The sequence below is a fragment of the Meriones unguiculatus genome (genome assembly GCF_030254825.1).
Source record: "Meriones unguiculatus strain TT.TT164.6M chromosome 13 unlocalized genomic scaffold, Bangor_MerUng_6.1 Chr13_unordered_Scaffold_28, whole genome shotgun sequence".
NCBI classification, from domain to species: Eukaryota; Metazoa; Chordata; class Mammalia; order Rodentia; family Muridae; genus Meriones; species Meriones unguiculatus.
In genome coordinates this window covers 16,050,950-16,063,110 of record NW_026843644.1, presented here as the reverse complement: position 1 = coordinate 16,063,110, position 12,161 = coordinate 16,050,950, and the positions used below count along the sequence as shown (strand labels likewise).

Below are 12,161 nucleotides of genomic sequence, written 5' to 3'. Positions count from 1 at the left end.
CTCTGTGGAAGGGGACACTAGGCTCCCCAACTCAAGATCTCAGGGCATTCCTGAGCTCCCCCACAGCTCTGCTTCTTCCTCCTGGTGGATCAGGCTTCCACAGCCCATTACTAAAGTGCAGTGGAGTTGCCCATCTGTCCCACAAATGGAAGGGGTCCTAGAATAATTAACAGGTAAGGAGAACTTTTTAAATTATTCATACATTTTATTATTAAAGAACAAAATACAAATCAATTAAATTGCCATGGTGTTTAAAAGCTTTGGCAGTAATATACATATATACACGCGTATATATGTGTATATATGTATATTATATATATATGTATATATGTATATTACTGCTAAAGCTTTTAACTATAAAATATAAAAGGTAGGAATCACATACTCCAAGAACCCCATTCCTGTGAGATGATTAACATGTCTAGAGAACATATTCAGTACAATCAAACAACTCTGACAAAATGATTGCAGGATTCATAAGTTGTGCTAAATCATATTCATCTTTGGTGGAATATCTAGTTTATAGTGATTTACAAGTACCACAAAGGAATTTATTAGATTTTATAAATGACTATCAGAGAGTTATATAGTCTTCTCAGAGAAAAATATGAATTGTGTTTTGTAATAAATGCAAAATGCACGCTTGGCAAAAAGTATAAAATCTGATAACAGAATTTTGGTTGGGACTGTGTGTTCCTTATACATTTCATTTCTTAATGTTATGAATATTTTTAAATTTTTTATATTAAGTTTATTCACTTTGTATTCCAGCTGTAGCCCCATCACTCAATCCCTCCCAGTCTCATTTTTCCCTCATTTCCATCCATGCCCCACTCCATCTGTCTTTTCTGAGACTGAGTCTCCAACCAAGGACCATGCACGGAGATAACCTAGAACTTCTGCACAGATGTAGCCCATGGTAGCTCAGTATCCATGTGGGATCCATATTAATGGGAACAGGGACTGTCTCTGACATGAATCAGTGGCTAGCTCTTTGATCACCTCCTCCTGAATGAGGAGCAGGCCATAGAGGAAGACATTAAAGCCACTCCTGATGAGACCTATCAGAGAAATTTCAAGAAACAAGATTTGTGTTTTGTGGCTTCATACTGGGCTCAGATAACTGCACCTATGTTTCACCTGGTATCTGTGAACACCCTGAGAGAAAAACAGTTAACAAATGAAAAACTTTGTGGAGCAGTGTTTTTAGCAGCCATAGCTTCCCAAATGGAAAGGTAAACAAAACAAAACATACATATTAGTAAAGATTCTCTAGCTGAACAGAACAAATGGAATGCATGTACATATGTAGACAGTGGGTTTTTTAGAATGGCTCACAGGCAGTGTTCCAACTGGTCCAATAATGCCTGTCTACCAATGGAAAGTTGAAGAACACATGTTGCAGGATTATTTAGTTATACTGTGAACCCTGAGATGGTATCCTGGAAAAATCTGTCTCTAGTTGTGGTGTGGTTTAGTGTAAGCATATACCTTTAATCCACGAAACAGGCTTGGATTAATTCAACCATAGGTCAAGAGGCCAAGCAAGCAACCAGTTGGGAGAGATTCACATTAAGTGGAATGTAGGGACATTCAGTTTGAGAGGATTTTAAAAAAAGCATGGAAGGTGAAGTAGTTTTTGTTTTGTTTTCTGAGCCTTTGGCTGAGTAGGAAGGTAGGCTGGGTGCTTTCTCTGCCTCCCTGAGATAGTAAGTTTTCACCCAGGCATCTGATTCCAGCATCTTTATTGGTGATATCCAATATTTTGGATTTTGCTTAAAAACCAAAAATACAGTAATGGTTCAGCCAATGTAGCTCGATGTCTCAGATGGTCTTCAGTATATACCATAATTCTTAAGAAATAAGCTTTAATGCCAGTTTTTTTTTAAATGAGCTTGCTAGCCAGAGGTAGGGCCAGCAGACAAAGAAAAAGAGCTACCATCTCCAATATTATATGTATGTATTGTGTGTGTGTGTATGTATGTATGTTACCATCAGAGACTGTGGATGAGATTAAAGGTGGGTTTTATCACATCAAAAATCTAGATCGTGATTGAAGAGTTTTTCCACTTCCCAACAATTTGGGTTTTAGTTAATTCCATACATATAGTCAATTTGGCTGCCTAGAATAGCCATCACAACAGTGAAAACAGATTTTTTTCCCCTGTGGCAGGAAAGGAGAGCATGGGAGTCTTTTCCAAAGCATGATTTTCTTCATCAAAGGAATCTTTGATGTTTTACTTTGGGAATCTGGAAAAGTTCAATTATAGGTTTGCCTATGTTAAAGCATGCTAAGTTAAATCATTTTTCTTAACATGGTGGTAGTGTATAAGGAGATATATTTAAATGCATCTTAGCTCAAAGTCATGCAGAAACATATGTAAATTATAAAAGTGGACAGAAATGCCTCTGGAATGTTCATCTGGTACCACAAGGTCTTAGATGAAAATAAGGGACACTAGAAATCGTTTGCATGTGGCCAGTGCTACCTGTCAATCATGTTGTATGATTTCACAGATAGAAGTATCAAGGCCATTTTCTCACACATACAAATTCAGAGAATACAGATTCAGAAAATATCAAGGAAGTCACCTATCAGCACCATGGACACTATTCTTAGAGGAACAGCTTTGCTGAGCTAGTCTAACCTCACAATGAGCCTGTTTTTGCCTGTGAGATGGCTGGTTCAGAGGAATGCTGCAGCTACTTTCATACAGGAATAGAAAGAGTTCATTTTTAACTAGCCCTGGCTGCTGTCTGTCTCAATGCTGTGATATCTCTGTAGAGATTACTACAATTTTAAGTTTTATTTTTATTTTATATACATGGGTGTTTTTCTGTGTGTGTCTATGTTCAGTAACAACAGAAGCCAGAAGATGGCAGGAGATGACATTGACTGGAATTAGAGCAAATGGCTAGCTACCACGTGGTTTCTGGAGATGGAACCTCTATCTTCTGTACCAATATCCATTGTTCTTAACTGCTAGACTATCTCTATAGCCATGTTCTAATTTAAAATATATTTAATTAAAATATATTACATTGCTTTACCCATTTCTTGTCCTCTATCTATTCCTTATTCTTCCCAGGCTATTTCTTCCAAGCTAAGTATGGGTGAATAAGTCTGCTCAAATATTTGAATAAAACTTGCTGAGTCCCTTTCTGTTGATTGTTTATATATGGTTTCAGGACTGACCACATTGTATTGGAAAATCAATTAGGGAGCTCATCCTTGTTTGATGCTAATTATCCTACTTTCAGGAAAATTCCACTCTTCAATGAATAACAGGATCTTGAACCACAAAGGTCCTTGTACCCACAGATCACTAGGGAAACCAGGAATGTTAAACATGCAGAGGCCTCTTCTCAGTGCATTAGATCAAATACCTGCATTCAATCCAAAAGGCTGGGAGTGGAATTTGTTAATGACTTCTTTGCTAGCTGTGGGGGCAGACCTCACCTACCTCTTGCTACAGAGGCAGACTTTACCAAAATTTTCCAGAATGATGATTATCTCAGACTATTTCTTTCCTAGATAGTTACCCATCTGAGTGACCAAAGATGCACCCCTATCTGTAAAGGGTGGGAGAGCACCCAGTTTTTTATGAGGACAAGGTAGGTATGATGTGCCTGATTTGAGAAATGCCAAAAGACCACTAGGAGTCCAGTCCATTGAAAATCACACGAGGATCTTTATTCAAGCTAAATCTCTGGCCACCAATCTTCCCCAACATAGCAGGTTAGAGAGTGAGGCCCTTAATCTCAGGGAGGCAGACTTTTTAAAGGGAAAAAACGGCAAGCAGGGGATTCCTAGCCTTAGAGTTACAGAGGATAAGTTTTAGGTAGGGGATTCAGCAATCTGACCTTTTGGTTAATTGTTCCAAGCACCCTGGCCAAACCGACAGATAGTGTTATACCCAGTTCGCGGTTCGAGAGCCTCCAGAAGATCTCCAGGAATCGACTCTGTTGCAAAACACATGAGGGTCTTTTTTATTGTAAATTACAAGCTGCAGCTTAGGCCTACACAGCCCCACTGCCGAAACGGTGGGAGCTGAGCGCGACACACCCTTAGTTGGGTAATATAGATTCTGGTCCCTCCCAGCATGCCCAAGGCAGGGGCGCTTCCTGCCTGGCAAGCATCTATTGGTCAAGATGCTAAATTTTGAATCGATTGGCTATAGGAAGATTCCCAGACCATTAATGACCAGGTGTCCCTCCCTAGGGGGAGGGTCCAGTTTCCTAGCAACTGTATTTCTAGTGGGTGGGGAAAGAACGGAGCGAGGCGGTCCTTCCCCTCAGGGCATTACTAGACTTCTCCACCCACATAGTTCAGGCCTTAATAATAGCTGCTAATTTTTAATCTTTTTGGTCTCTCAATAGCAATCTGTATGATAGCCAGCTGGGTGAAGAGGAGGATCCACTAACACACTCTGTGGCATTTATGATAACATGTGGGGTGGAGGCCTGGTTATAATTATCTATTTACACATTTTGTGGTATCCACAAAACCTGCAGGATGGAGGGCCATGTGGCCCTTTTTGGAACCCAAAGGTGGTGACCAAATCATTCCAAGGTCAGTCAACTTAAGATAGAGTCTGAGAAACAAAATGGAGCCACCACTGCCATCCTCAGTTCCTTCAATACAAACAAACTGAAAAGGCCAGAATGAGCCTAAATTCGGTGTTATTTGTATACCACTAGCTTAAGACAGTCACACTGTGAATCCCAAATATGGCTATAGATTAAGAAATTCTGTTGCCCTGGAACTCAGTATGAGTGGTGAAATTGCCATCCTGATTCACAGGGACCCATAGCCCTGCTAATAAATTCTCTAGTCCATGTCTACTCGCAAGTGTCAGAAATTGCCATCCTGATTCACAGGGACCCATAGCCCTGCTAATAAATTCTCTAGTCCATGTCTACTCGCAAGTGTCAGTGGATGTTCCCCTGACCTGTAAATGGCAAGACTGAAGAGCTAGCAAAGAGGAAAGCTCAGGCAGCAGGTCTCTATTATGAGTATGAGGCCAGAAGGGTCTATGCAAATGAGTGCAGGTGTCCTCAGACTCCCGAAGAATGCATTTTGCACAACAGGAGCACTGCAGACACAATGGATTGTCACAGGACATCGCATAGATGCATGCGAATTTTTAAATGCTCATGGTGTGTACTGTTCGGCTTTAAATTGAATGAGTGCAGATGAGAAATTGGGTAGGTGATGCATTTTCCATTGTCAATGGTTTTTAAACTATGAGAATATTCACTCCGAGGCATTCCCGAGACATAAACAAAAAGCTGGGAAGATGACTCAGCAGTTAGGACATTGGCTCGGTAGCCTCCGAACTATCTCCCAGGCCACCATGTTTCTGAACTGTAAACAGAAACCTGCAAAGCACAGGAGCCATTTACCCCTTTCGTTGATCAATACAGAGCTCACCAAAGTCAGAGAACTACAAACAGTCCCAGAATGCATTGTGCCCACAGCAAGCTTCTGTGAGAACTATAAGCATGTCTCAATGAGAACTACAGACATGGCGGGCTGCAGAGCAAACATTTCTGGGATTGTTTGTAGTCATCTCCGCTTACGGCCAAGCCATAACGTGGTGCAGGCGCAGAAACACAATTCCCAGAATGCTGCGGGCATTGTTTATGCCTTCACAAGGCAGCCTGGGTTGTTTTCCCTCCCTGGTAGGGTAGCCTGGACCGGAAGTCGCCCTGAAGCTGTTTTCCACTGCTGCAGAGGCCCTGGTCTGGGAAGTCACCGACCAACCAGTGCACACATCCTTTCCCCCGGTCCCACGGTTCTGTAAATGTCCCCTCCCTTTGCCCCTTGCCATCTTAGGAATCAAGACCTTTCTAGGAGCATCTCCGTGATGTCATCGCCCCGCCCCCTGGTAATGGAAGTAAACACCAGCTGCTGGAAGTAGCTTGTGTAGAGGAAGAATGTGCAGTTTGCATTCTTCTGCTCAGAGGCCGCCCACCTCGTCTATGGGAAAGGAATCCTGGGGTCTCGGCCCCCCTTTTTTTTGTAATTGCGGCCCTCCCAGTCAAAGCAGCGCTGCTCTCTCGGGAAGGCAGAAATGCGCTCACCCTGATAAATATTTTTAAAGATTAAACAACATCAACAACAAAAGGCGGCGCAGTGGCATACACCTAGGATCCCAGGACTGGGGAGGCAGGGGCAGGCGGTTCTCAGTGTGTTCCTGAAGAGAAAGCGAGTCCAGGAAAGACAGGGACACAGAATCGCTATTTCTTTCCCAGGATCCCCAGGGACAACAGGTTGGATCCCCAGGGACAACAGGGTGGTGCATGAACATCTGGTTCCCTCTGGTGATGTGCACGTGTCCATGAAGACAGAGCGCTCCTGCACCTAATAGCTAGATTTATATATGAGATAATTTTAATACTATATATTTTAATTTAGTAAAGACAGAACTGTCTTGAGTACCCACATCCTCTAGTCCTGTGGCATCGTTGGATGAACCACTGAAAGATAATGGCCTTATTCTGCCCTAAGCATGGAGGGACCCTGTGCCAGAATTAAGCTCAAGGGAGTGGAGGGGAGGGGGATGCTAAGGCATTTACCTGGGCCCCTGCACCTGTATTCAACCTCTAAAAGTTGTTGCTGCAGGCTATGGAGGACACAGGTTTTCCCTTAATTTAGAAAAAAAAACTTGAGAGAATTTATTCCAAATTTTAATACAAACAAGTAATTGACCTGTATTGTACATGCACAACAATTTCAGTTGCTCTCCTCTGCTCACACACACAAAAAGCATAAAGTGTACATGACACTACTTCACTCTTGGAGGAAAACATGGCTGTGCTTTGGGCTGGTTTTGTGTTTCTGAGTTTTCTGCAGTGCTGTAGCAGTTATGATCCCACAGGTGATAACACATAGGGTGATCAGGTGTACCCACCCAGGTACATAAAGGGGCAAGGTGCAGCAACTTTGATACAAAGGATAAAAACCAAACAAACCATTCCCGGATGTGTAAATGGACAAACACACACACACACACACACACACACACTTGAGGACCACTTCATTCCTTCTCAAATAACAAGGGTTCCAGGTCCTGAAGTAGTTTTGAACAATTTTTGTTTTGTTTTCATTTTAATGGCCCACATACAGAAAAAATTTGGAGAGGGATTTGGTTCTGGCTCCTAATTGGTATCAAATGAGAGCAAATTCCCACTGATCTCCATTTATTGAGGAATATCTGAGGATGCATATGTCTTCAGTCATGGCCTCTTAAAAGACTATCATAATATTTAGTGAAGTTTAAATAGCAAATGATGATGTTATTCCTGTTACTCAATTTCATCTCTGGTGAAAATTCATATTCTGAGGAACATGTGGAAGGTTTTCTAAAACGACTCTCCCCTACATGCACCACTTTCACACACTCAAAAAAAAATACAGCATTACTCTTTTCCCATGTCTGACAAAATCATAATTTCTGAAGAGCCTACACTGCCAAAAACTCACTAGCTAGCACCCAGAACACATGCACCTATCACGAAGTATAAGAACCTTTGATACAATGACCATCATCATGTACCAAGATGGCCAGTATGAACCAGACAATCACAGTGAGGCTGCCCACTGACCAGTGTTATAGTGGAATTCAAATAAAATTATAGTCTTTAACCCAATAATCACTCTGCATGGTAGACTGTCCAGGTGAGTCAGAGAGGGAGATTTGTGCTTGTGAGAGTAGCATCACTCCCAGCAGCCACAGAAGTAGACATGCAGCTCAGCTCTTCCTGCCAGTCTTCACATTCTCCCAAACTGTGCTCAGCCTAAACCCAGAAAACCATCAGTACCCCTACCTTCCAGCTAGCTCCAAATGACAGTGAAGCATCTCCAACACTTCTAAGAACATGAACACTTCCTGATGTGTGCTTGACATCACTGAACCAGCCAGGAAAATGTCTGTTCTTATCCTGGAAGTAGTAACTGCGTGGCTTTCACCACGATCATACAAAATGTTTAAATAATGTGACATCTTCCAAAACACACAACAGGAAGCATCAATGTAACTTGGTATTGTTGCCTTTTTTCCCCCTCTCATTCATCACAGCAAATTCTCAGTGTAGCTATGATTTTCTAGGTCCCAAAGTTCCTTTCTTACAATCCCAGTATCTTCTCAAACCAAAATGAATGTTATAACCCAGCAGCTATTTCTTTCTTCCTGAGCAAATGTAGTTATCAAAATGGAATTGGTGAATTCCTTTTTGATGGGGTCACCCAAGCTGGTGCACCTCTCCAGAGAAGATGGAAAAGAGTAAATTCCCTAGGATGGTGTCCTAAAGTGAATCAAGTATGCCAAAGCATGATAACAGGAGCCATGCTGGCCCTGCCTTGATTTTCAGAGTCTTCAATATTTCACAAGGACAAACAGTGAGGTCAACCAAATCTCAGCATATGGTTCCTATATTATCATTTAAGATATGCTCAGGAAAACAATAGGATTTTTTATTAGGATTTCCCCCAAATACCTTCACATTGGCTGTTTGTGCATGGGGTGCCCACAAATACCCAAAGTCTCATGGGTCTGAGAAAGGTAAGAAATAATAGTCAGAGAACCAAAAAACACCCTTGAGAGAAGACAAATCCTGTACAATTGGAATAAGGACACAGAAATAAACCCACACTCCTACTAAAACTTTACTTTCAACAAAGACAAAACCATACAATGGAAAAATGACAGCATCTTCAACAAATAGTTGTGGTCTAACTAGATGTCTGCCTGTAGAAAAATGCAAATTGACCCCTTTGTATATCACCATGCAGAAACTCAAGTCCAAGTGGATCAAAGACCTTGACCTAAAACCAGAGACTCTAAATCATTTAGAAGACAAGGTAGAAAAAAGTTTGGAACTCAGTAACATGGGACACAATAGAAGAAATCAGCGTAGGCTCTGAGATCAACGATTAATAAATGGGATCTCAAGAAACTGAAAAGCTTCTGTAAGTCAAAGGACATTATCAAAAGAACAAAACAGCAGCCAACAGATTGGGAAAATAGCAACACCAACCCTATATCAGACAGAGCATTAAAAATCCAAAATACACAAAGAACTTAAGAAATTAAACACCAACAAATCAACTAATCCAATTTAAAAATGGGGTTCAGAGCTAAACTGAGAATTCATCACAGAGGAATCTCGAATGGTTGAGAAGCACTAAAGGAAATCATCAAAGTCCTTAGTCATCAAACAAAAATCAAAATGACTCCAGGATTCCATCTTAAACCACTTGAATGGCTAAGATAAAAAACTCAAGTGACAACATATTCTGGTGAGGATGTGGTAAAAAGGGAACATTCCTCCACTGCTGATGGGAGTGCAAACTTGTACAACTTCTCTGGAAATCAATCTGGTGCATTTGCAGAAAATTGGGAATAGTTCTACCTCCAGACCCAGCCATAGCACTCCAGGAATAATATCCAAAAGTTGTTCCCTTATATTATATAACAAGGACATTTGTTCTACTGTGTTCATAGCTGTTTATTCATAACAGCTAGAAACTGGAAACAACCTAGGTGTCCCTCAAATCTAGAAGAATGGATAAAGTACTTCTGGTACACTTACATAATGGAATACTCATCAGTTATTAAAAATAAGAAATCATGGAAACTGCAGGCAAATGGATTGAACTAGAAAAAATCATCCTGAGTGAGGTAGCACAAACACAGAGAGAAACACATAGTATAAATTCGCTTATGAGCGGATATTAGATCTATAATACAGGATAACCGTACTACAATCCACAGACCCAAAGAAGCTAAATAACAAGAAGGGTCCACAGGAGGGTGCCAGAATGTCACCCAGAATAGAAAACAGAATAGATAGCAGAAGTGGATGAAGAGAGGGAACTGAGCAGAATTTTTTTTGTGACTCTAAGACAGTCTATTTATTGTCCACAAAAGAATCTTTTTATGGTTTTTTGCCATAAATATAGATTCTATTTTATGTGAAATGGTTGCTTTGGATACAGTCCTCTCGTATATATACATCTTATGGCACTGGACATATTCCATGAAATCATGAAAATCTTGTTATTGAACTTGCCATATTTTTACATATTTACACATATATCTTACAGAATTTCATCTCACACTAGGAAAGCATTTGTTGAAAGACATTCAAATTAAATGTCTTCAAGTGAGTGCTTGCAGTCTCCAAATCATTTAAGATACAGATATATACACATACATGTTGACAGAACCTTTTTCCATTTTATTTTGTACTTTCAACTATAAGGTGAAAATGTTTTATTGGCTTGATGACAGTGAATTACTTACCAATAATATAGGATCCTGATGCTACCCTTGCTTACCAGTGAGGCTTACCTGGCATGGAAGAAGCCGGTCCATGTTTCTGTATGCTTTAGATCCCATTTCAATTTTGTTCAACAGCGTTTTATGGAGGGCATGGGACACTGCATTCCATATGGAATAGCTGGGCTCAGAAATGGTCACCACATCATTTTCTTCTGGTTTAATCTCTATAGAAATTGGGTATGGGTCATGATTTTCACATAGCAAAGCAGGAGGTGAGCAAATAAATCCTGTCAATCCAAAATTTATGGAAGTAAAAATCTCCTGGGTACTGGGAGGCTGCAGAAGACAGAAAGTTCATTAAGCCAGGGATAGCTCTTGTCTTCGAATATGAGAAGCTTCCTCTGAAAAAGTTCATCAAGTCATTCCTATTTGATAGGGACTCAAAATAAAATGTGTTGGTTTGCCATGTTCTACACTTTCCTTCTGGTTGAAAATAATTTATTTACCATGTGAAAAAACTTCAGTTACTTATATGACTACAGAATACCTGCACATTTACCTGTGTATGTTGGTTCAAATTCAGCAAATCAACAGCAAATAGTACCCAAGTTTCAATTAGCTGGCTGTTTTTCTGCAAAGCCAAACAGATTTCTTTCTTTCTTTCCTTCTTCCCTTCCTTTTCTTTCTTTCTTCTCTCTCTCCTTCCTTCCCTCTTCTTCCTCCTCCATCTCTTTTTTTCTCTTTGCCCATATGTATATGCCCTCAGCCCAGCAGAGGCGGTTAGATGCTTATGTACTGAGTCCCCAGCACCCTAACAACTAAGCCCTGTGCACCTTACCTACTCAACCCCCAGCCCCCTAAAAATTATTTATAGGATCTTCCCTGCTCGTGCACCCGCAGGCCAGCAGAGGGCGCCAAAACAACCAATACAAGGTCTTGCACAGCCTCACCCAGGACGGGGTGCACCCATCTCCCCCAGGAAGCTTGCAGGCCTGGAGGGAGCAGAGGACTGTGCGTCTTCTCATCCCGCCAACCCTCTGCCTGCAGTTCTGCCCTCCGCACCAGCAGCTGGGGGACTCCAGGCGGACGGATGGAAGGCGAGGAGCGGACAGAGGAGGGAAGCGGGGAACCCCAGATTCCCTCCTTCTCCCCTAACTCCCCGCACCCACCCCACGTGTGAGCAGGACTATGAATTCATAACTGCTTGGGATAAGAAGATTGCTGACCTGGAAAAACCGTTCCGGGTAGCAGCACGTCTCTGGCGGAAGTCCCGCCCCTTAGAGCTTCGCTTCCAGATCCGCCCCGCAGAGACTTCCGGGCTCGGAGGCACCAAGGCCGCCCCGCCATCTCCCTGGCCTCCGCCACGGGGATGTAAACACAAACCGTCTAGTCACAGACATACCTTTATCCCTTCGTTTCTCACTTCAGAGCTCTTGCTGGTCACGGAAGTCCTAAGAGTCCCAAGAGGAATCGCCGCTGAGACTCACCGGCGCGAAAACTACAAACATGGCTTCGGAGCAGGGACTTCTGGGATTGTATACTAGAACTACAAAAATGGCGTCCAGGCGGCGCCATGCATACTGGGATTGTTTGTAGTCACGAGCCTGCGTCTCTCCCTCTCTGTTGCCTAGACCGTGGCCCAGGAGTCGCCTACAAATCCCAGAATCCGCTGAGTGCTGTTGCCAGCATCATATGCATGTGTTCCTTGATTACCAGCAGTTGGCTTGGCGAGGAGCGTGGAAGTAGGCACGAGAAATCTTTGTCCTCAGACCCCGCACAGCCTTTCCCCTGCTCTCCCTGTCAATCTCTCTGCCACTCCTTACTGTCCTTGGGATCAGGAGCTTTGTGACGTCATCGCCCCGCCCCTTGTCC

General features: G+C 42.2%; 1 long non-coding RNA gene across 1 annotated transcript in view; it reads right to left on the bottom strand.

Annotated features, from left to right (window-relative positions):
• The window catches only part of LOC132650632 (uncharacterized), a 144,817-nt gene extending 133,051 nt beyond the window's left edge, over positions 1-11,766 (bottom strand). The window contains exons 1-2 of the long non-coding RNA XR_009588878.1: positions 11,692-11,766; positions 10,359-10,513 (exon numbers count right to left, since the gene is read on the bottom strand). This is a non-coding gene — a long non-coding RNA (uncharacterized LOC132650632). The remainder of the gene's footprint in view (positions 1-10,358; positions 10,514-11,691) is intronic.
• Positions 11,767-12,161: the final 395 nt, after the last annotated feature.